The sequence below is a fragment of the Nomascus leucogenys genome, chromosome 22a, assembly GCF_006542625.1.
Source record: "Nomascus leucogenys isolate Asia chromosome 22a, Asia_NLE_v1, whole genome shotgun sequence".
Lineage (NCBI taxonomy): Eukaryota > Metazoa > Chordata > Mammalia > Primates > Hylobatidae > Nomascus > Nomascus leucogenys.
The window spans coordinates 107,138,238-107,146,786 of record NC_044402.1 but is presented as its reverse complement, the minus strand read 5'-3'; positions in this window follow the sequence as shown (position 1 = coordinate 107,146,786).

Here is an 8,549-nt window from a genome sequence, read left to right as displayed (position 1 = left end):
GTCTTATATAAATATGTGAATGCAAGGCCTCATATTTTTTAACTTTAATAAAGAAAGAAATATTTATTTCTAACCACAACAAATTAAATGTGGCTCCAAGCAATACATTGCCAAGAAAGGAGAGGTTATACAACTTTCTGAGAACTTGATGAATAACAACTAGAGCCATTTTGGTTACCTGTACCCATTCCTTCCTACTTGGATTGCCTCTTTTCATTTCGTATGCTCAGCTCACACTTCTCAAAATACTAAATGCTTGATGAAATGTCTTAAGCATCTCACCTCCTTTTTGTATGACACTGAGCATATAATTTGGAGACTTGAGAACAATCACAACTTTCTTTGTGTTCTACCTGTGATGACCTGCTCTTTTGTCATAGTGGCCCAGGAATAAGATTTTTCTGTGGAAAGCTGTTAGGAAGTTATTGATAAACAGCTACTCTGCAGATAAATCAAAATTGGTTTCTAATAAGTACAGGAGTGTAATTCTTATCTCTTGTTCCTGGAAGACCAAAAATCTTGCAATTTCAGCTTCAGCCTCAAGAAAGTACAAGGACGTGAACAGACACTTCTCAAAAGAAGACATTTATGCAGCCAAAAAACACATGAAAAAATGCTCATCATCACTGACCATCAGAGAAATGCAAATCAAAATCACAATGAGATACCATCTCACACCAGTTAGAATGGCGATCATTAAAAAATCAGGAAACAACAGGTGCTGGAGAGGATGTGGAGAAACAGGAACACTTTTACACTGTTGGTGGGACTGTCAACTAGTTCAACCGCTGTGGAAGTCAGTGTGGCGATTCCTCAGGGATCTAGAACTAGAAATACCATTTGACCCAGACATCCCATTACTGGGTATATACCCAAAGGACTATAAATCATGCTGCTAGAAAGACACATGCACATGTATGTTTATTGTGGCACTATTCACAATAGCAAAGACTTGGAACCAACCCAAATGTCCAATAACGATAGACTGGATTAAGAAAATGTGGCACATATACACCATGGAATACTATGCAGCCATAAAAAATGATGAATTCATGTCCTTTGTAGGGACATGGATGAAACTGGAAATCATCATTCTCAGTAAACTATTGCAAGGACAAAAAACCAAACACCACATGTTCTCACTCATAGGTGGGAATTGAACAGTGAGAACACATGGACACAGGAAGGGGAACATCACACTCCGGGGACTGTTGTGGGGTGGGGGGAGGGGGGAGGGATAGCATTAGGAGATATGCCTAGTGCTAAATGACGAGTTAATGGGTGCAGCACACCAACATGGCACATGTATACATATGTAACAAACCTGCACATTGTGCACATGTACCCTAAAACCTAAAGTATAATAATAATAAAAAAAGAAAGTACAATTGTGGTTGTAGTAATGGAAGTAAATGTTTCTTTTTTAAAATCATTCTTTTGCAACACAGAGATATTATCAAACACTTCTTTAAGTGTGGACATCCTAGTTTCCCTCAAAAGTGTTTTAGGTATCCTATTAACGTTCCCAGGTCTTTGCTAGTTGGGTTGTGTGTTGTCCATTATTGAGTCCCCATCAACTGGAATCATGGCTACAGTGAGAAGAGCTGATTCATACTTTCTTCATCAATTCTGTTCTTGGAACCAACAAAACTCAGTTCTGCTCTCAGTAATCTTTTAGCACACAGTGCCCATCTCATGGAAATAATGGTCTCTCAGGTCATTTATTCTATATTTTTTCTCAGTCTCTTCAGTCCCCTCTCTTCACCTCTCCCTGGCTTTCCCTTTCTATGCTACTTCCCCTGGAAATTGCCTCAAGTTTTTCTGTTTTAAATTATTTTATAGCATAAATTATTATGGCTTAAATTATGACTTAAACTTTTGAATCTTACATGGTTCTCAAGTAAATATTTCTGTGCTAACCTCTCTGATGAGTTCCATATTCTCCTTTCAATAGCCTGCTGGACATCTTCATCTAGATTCCCTTTAGCCCTTCAACTCCAACAGATCAAAATGGAATATATCTTTGCTCCCTAAATCAGGATCTCTTCCATAAAGTCACCATCAGCCCAATCACCAGATATCAAACCTGGACTTTATTTTTTACTCTTCCCTGCCTCTTGCTTCCCCAAATCAACGCACAGTTCTGTTGATTCTACTCATGTGATCTTTCCCTTCCTCATTTTGCATTGCCGGAGCCCTGTGTCAGGTGTTCATTATCTTGGACCTGTGGTATGGCCTTGGCATCCTAACTGTTTTGGCACCTCTTGCCTCTCTTACCCACAGTCCATCTTACATATGACTGCCAGATAGCTTCCATTACTCTGATCCTCAGAAGCCTGCTCACAACTGCCTGCAGAACCAAGTCCACATTACTGTTCAGGATCTCTACAACCTTACTCAAAGGTACAGTAGCTCACTCCTCACTTCCTTCCCTCCCCCTTTATACACTATGTGGTGATAAAAACAAACTGGTGATTGTGACAGATGGAGTTTCCCAGGAAGCAGTCTTTGGGGCAGAGATTAGCAGGCACAATGTTGATTTGGAGTGCTTTTCTACAGCTGTGGAAAAGAAGGAAGGAGGCAGGATTGGGTGGAGGGAGATGAATTTCCATGCAGGAAATTTGTTGGCAAAGGAAGAGCTTTTGGAGCTGGGATGTCTTTTCACAGATGTCCTGAGTTGGGGTAAGAGGGCTTGGCCTTGAGACCCCCATGTTGATAGTCATTGGGTGCAGTCTACTTTGAGGAAGGCAGTTTTCTTCAACAGAGGCATTCCCCAAAAGGGCCAACTGCAGATGCCTGTCTTTCCCTGACACTCCCAATGGATAGAGAAATAAACACCATATAACCCCTTTATTCCTCGAAAGTGGGCCTGAGGAATAAGCCCATCATGGAACCTATCCATTTACCCCCATCCACTCCCACAATCTCACACTGGCACTTTTCTTTAAGCTCAGTGGCAGGCTGCTATCTGTCTCTCAATGCCCCTTTCTAAACTTTTTTCTTTAGGAATACTCCTTCCTCCCCATTACATTTTCTAGCCTCTCTGCACTAGATGTGCTTATGTTACTAAGTTTTAAGCAATCCATGTGATAAAAAGTGATATTCTCAACAGCCAGATTGGTATCCAGAGGAACTGGTAGGCCTCCTGTGTCTCCTCCTTTCCCTCCTGATTCCTGGAAGGCAGACAGGGTGATGGGAGCTGGAACAGCTCATTCGTTCCATGAGGTGAAGGCTGGTGCAAAGGATTGCACACAAGAAGCCAGCAGGTGCGTGAGGCCTCCCTACCACCTCTGGACTGCTCATCATGGGGAGGAAATCTTCATTCTTCTTTAAGCCTCTGGTATTTTGGTCATTGTTACATCAGCTGAATTTGCGTATCCTACCTAGCTCAAGTTGCAACATTTTTCTCTCCATTTCCATATACCTATAGTTTACCAATTGTTCAAATGCTACCTCCTCCATAGAATTTCTTTGCTCTCCTCCCTGCACCCCTAGAGTGGGGATGTCGAAGTGGTTCCTCTGTTGATTTTTCATAATTATTTATTTGTATTTTCCTTACCAAGAGTGACACTTTCATCATAAATGAAATTCTTTCTCTATTCCTTAGCCCTTTTACCAAGCTGTAATATCTGGTAGGACATCTGGGCATAACATTTTCTGACCCACCATGTGCGGCAAACAGTCTTTTACTTGGTGGATATCTTTACTACTTGTTGACTGAATGAAGTTCCTTTTAGTATGAGATTCAAAGTGGCATTCCTGTGACTTTTCACTCATCAGTTTTGTAACAGAAAACTGTTTCACTCATCAGAGGTAACAGAAAAATCCCATTTCTTCTCACAATGACCCCTAGAGACATTTCAAACTGCTTAACATACTCCCTCTCCGGTGGAGTGGCCTACGAATAAATTTTCAGCCTTCCCTTGGGTCTTGTGCACACACACCGACTCTCTCTTGTTCTAACAAAAGGCTAGAATTTACATTTAGAGAGTTAAGGTTTTCCAAAACAGATCTCCTGGTGGTGACAATAAATAATGGTTCCAGCAGCACTCCCAGCAGAATCAGCTCACAAAAGTAGGCAGCAAGAGATTCTCTTTGAGGATCTACTGCTCCTCCCCTACTGCTCATGTTTTGGTGTCATAAGTGCTATTTTCCATGTTCTCTTGGGTCCAGAAAAGGATTCAAACTCGGACTGCCGGTGGCATGATTATGACCCTGGCACTTACTAGAACGGTGATTTCAAAAAAGGTGCCAAATCTCTCCAATTGTGAATTTTTTCAACTATAATTGGCTATAACATGGTGGTGTGCTCTGTAGTCCCAGCTACTCGGGAAGCTGAGGTGGAGGGATCCCTAGAGCCCAGGAGTTTGAGGGTGCAGTGAGCTATGATCATGCCACTGCATTGAAGCCTGGGTGCCAGAGTGAGACCCTGTCTCAATAAATAAATAAATAAATAAATAAAATAAAATCGGAATTAAAAAAGGGCAGTAAAGTGATGTAATTAGAGGATGGGCTCTGGAGCCTAAAATACCTGGGATTTCATCCCAGCTCCACCACTAACTGGAAATCCCATGTTCTCTGTAGAGAGCTTTTTAAAACTCTCTAGAAAGCTTTAAAAAGATCAGGAAAGGCTTCACGAAGGAGGTAGTACATATTTGAAGAGACACTTGGAGATGCATTGGAATTTGACTGGGCTGTGGTGGGCACGAGCAGTCTTCCTAGTAGTATAAACAGGTTAAGCCAAAATCCAAGAGGCTAGAAAGTACTTCTTTGCCCTAAAGATACTCTCCCATCCTCTTTTGAAGCCAGCATAACATGGCACATGGCGTGCGCGTGTGCACACACACACACACACACACGAGCAGGGAAGTCAACACAAATCCTCTGCAAGAACCACTGGCTGCCTACTTTGTAGGCTGCTTTTGTGTTCATGGGAAAAACCAAGAAAATGATGAGTTCAAGAAATTTACAAATTATTAATGGAGATTATAAAGTGGTGATGATATTGATTTCAATTTTCTTCTTTAAATTTTTCTGTTTTTCAGATTTTCTCCAGTAAACATGTAGGATTTAATAATTGTCAGAAAACAACAACAATAATTTAAAAAAAATGAACAGTTGTTCCTTCCTTCTGGATTTTTCAGCTTCTGTATTTCTTTGCTCAGGAATCCTTTATTTCCCTGGATGTGGGGCCTCTGGATTAGTTAGATCAACTGATTCATCCCTATCTCCAATTATCCTTGAGAATCAAAGACAGAAAGACACACTGTTTTAAGATTTATGCGGACCTAGTCAGGTACTTCTGGTTGCCAGGTAGCAGGCAACCAAAATCAACCACAGCATTTTCTCTAAACACTGGCTCAGGATCCAGGCAGCCACTACACTGCCTTAGTGAACATCGAGACAAAGCCTCAAATGAGCAATGTAGGAATGCTCCTCTATTTGAGGAATGAGCCTCAATTTGCCAATATAGGTTTGGTTCATCTCCCATAAATGGGCATATCTGAGTAAGCTTAGTTATTACACAAAGCACCACCATAAGAAAGTATCTTTAGGCAGGCTCTCTTTGATACTCTGTGGCTTTCAGTGACTGTTTCCTAACCACACAAAACAATAGTTAAGTCAACACTGTAAGTGGCAATTCATGAGAACGTCTGCCTGAGCCTTCACATGGCACCCTGTAACCCTGACTGGGAGCAAGGCCATGTCTGCATACTCACTGGAGCTATCAGCTGATTTCAGAGGGCAGACATAAAAATGTCCTATTATCTTATGTAGAAGCTATCCCGCTAGGTGCCAGTAGACCCAATCCTATGTGAAGGCAGGTTCTGTTTTCACCATCTTGATCCACAGTGTTTAAAAAATATGAATGAGTTTTACAATTTTTTAAAAGGAAATTTCATATAAAAGCCTGGATTTCTGGCTTCTCTAGAAAAATAAATGGAATGGGCAATGACTGGCCCACTTTTCCTCATAGTGACAATTGTCTGGAGCTAAGTAGAGGCTGCTCCCTTCAGGACAAGGTGTATGGTCTCCAACTCAGCTCAGCCTCCCTCAGCCCTTGTCTCCTCCATTGCCCTGTTCGGCTCATTTTGGTAACTGACTGGCTCCTGTAGACTTTAGCATTTGTGACCTTTGGTTTGTAGCCACTTCACCTAGATAGGAAAAGCAGTTTAAAGCTACTGCACACAATCCATTTGCTATCTCTACAGGAGTTAGAATGGCTCTACAAGACTGTGTTGCTGGAAAACAGAGGCCTCCCTGATGTCATTTATAATCCAAGTTACCTTTTTCTGTCCTTACCCTGAGTTATGGGCCTAAAGAAGCAAGAAGCTCTGCTGCAACCTCATTTACCTCCTGAAGGCTGGAAGCTATTTAAAGCTCCAAAGAGATCTGAAGAACTCTTCATATACTCTTGATCATTCAGAGAGATTTTGTTTTATTTTGCCTTGTTTTTGTAGGACCAATTGCTTTACTGGGCGAATTTGTCTTTCAATGATCATCACAGTCAGATAAATGTTCTCCTAAGGGTGGACTCCATGGGGCCACAAGTAGTCTTTAACAATCACACCAGGACACGTGTGTGTGCACACGCAATCAACTGCCAAAGGAGCATCAGCAGGAAATCTGTTTTCATGTGAAGAAGAATCGAGGCATTTCATTTCTCTCCAGAAGTCATATACATGGCCAAAAACTTGTTCTAGTCAAGGAGTCAGAGCTGTGGATGGGCTTCTGAAAAGATTGAGGAATGATAACCTTCTCTCCAAGGCTTAGCAGATAGACAAATGCTAATTTTGGTTCACCAGAAGCTCAACTATACTTAGAAAATGATTTTGACCCCTGATTAGTGGAAGGATATACTAAATGATGCTTTAAAACCTTTTATTGTTCTTCTTACCCACCCCCTCACTCCAGACTGAGATTAGCTAGGAATTTTTATGCTAAGAAAATATTAGAGGTTCACAGGCCAGGTCAAGAAGCCCTCTTTGTCATTACTGACAGTCTCAAGCACTTAAGACTGATCCATCATGAGCACATCGGTGGAAAACTGTCTAAAAACATAAGGTTTTAACAGAGATCATAATCTTCACACAAACAAAAGACACTCAGAGATCTGGTGAGGACAATTCTGAGCATTACGGGTTGTTGTGCTTGCAAAGCATTTATGAATGGACTCCCCTAGTCCCACCACCAAAACGAGCAAGCCCTGGTTAAATCTCACAATAAGGGATCACAGTATTAGGCCCAATTGCACAGGCACAACCTCTTGCTCAACTGCCACCTCTTCTGTGAAACTCTCCTTGACCCCAAGATCAGAGACAAAGCCTTGCTCTTCTCTTCTTCTGAAGCACCTTATATTTATGTTTATTATGGCACTTGCCACATAGTATTGCACGTTGCATCTTGCTCACAAGATTGAGCTCATCATGTGTCCTTGGAGCCTGACTACTGTAGGATTCTTATAGATCAAGAGTTTGTAGAAAGGTAGGAAGGAAAGGAAGGAGAGAACGGAGGAGGGAGGAAACTGAGGCTGAATGGACGGGACATTTAGCTCTACTTACCCAAGGGTCTGGGTGCCTCCTCCTGGGTCTTGCACTTGTTGCTTCCTGTGCCTTGAGTACGTTTCCCATTTTATTAGACTGGTGAATTCTTGTCATGTTTCAATATAGTTCAAAACTCACTTCTTTGGGAAAGGCTTCTGCATCCCTCGCCCACTTGCCCATCAGTGCTCTTCTTTTCACTCCCAGCACAAGAGTAGCTTTGTTTACTCATCACCTTGGGTCTAGAAATTTTTTTTTTAAACATGTCTCTTCCTGCTAAATTGTGAGCAACTTTAAGACAAGAATTTACTTTTGTTCCTTCAGTTCCTAGGAGTTCCTGGCATAGCATAGAGACATAATAAATATGCTGAATGAATAAATTAGTGAGTGGAACTCCCTAACCTTTGCACATTAAACTAAAGGGCACCTATTTTACATTTTAAAAGTTACTTGGGAATTCCAGCATAAGCATATGGATTATCTACTTATTCACATCAAATTTTAACTCTAGGTTTGCTGCTCTATTACCTAGGGAGTTTCTGGGTCACTTTTCTCAACCAGTTACCAAGGAGTAGAACTCATCTCAACGTCATCCTCAAGAACAGAATGACTTAAAGGAAAACACACGCAAAAACAAATCGTTCATTTAAAGTCAAATATAAACAAAACTCAAATACTCTAATAAGCTTTCTAATTTTAAGTATAATACTCATACTATTTTAAAGTGCTTCTATATTTATTACATGAAATGACATGGAAACAAACGAATTATGGGTAATGGACGTAACACTTACATAAGATTGTTGGGCCTTGAGTACAAGAGCTTCCTCTAGGAGACCTTTAAGGTGACTACAAGAGGATGAGTCAATGAGGCTACAAAAAGAAACAGGTTTGAGATCATGAGAGGTGGGCAGGAGTTTACGTTGTGTTAAGTTTGAGCCTTAACTTACAGGAAATGAAAAGCCCTGCAATGCTTTCATCAATGTGGTCAGATTAGCAAATGTGTGT